Raw genomic sequence first — 252 nt, 5'->3', positions numbered from 1 at the left:
CAGGCGCCGGCGGGCGGGCGGCGAGAGGCAGAGCGGCGCGGGGAGGGCCGGGCACCTCCCCCGCGGGCCTCGTGATACGCCACCCGCTGCGCTGCTTCGGAGCTCTGCCTCGGCGAGTCCCGGCTCCACCGCCGGGAACGGGCGCTATGGGTACCGCTTTGGCACATGAAGCCGCTATTAGACTGCCTACCTGGAAAGGATATCCTGAAATAGCCCTTGTGTCAGGAACAGTATTAATAGAACAGCGGGGAT

This window comes from Lathamus discolor, chromosome 2 (genome assembly GCF_037157495.1).
Source record: "Lathamus discolor isolate bLatDis1 chromosome 2, bLatDis1.hap1, whole genome shotgun sequence".
Taxonomy (NCBI): domain Eukaryota; kingdom Metazoa; phylum Chordata; class Aves; order Psittaciformes; family Psittacidae; genus Lathamus; species Lathamus discolor.
The sequence above is the reverse complement of the archived record's forward strand: the minus strand, read 5'-3'. Positions refer to the sequence as shown.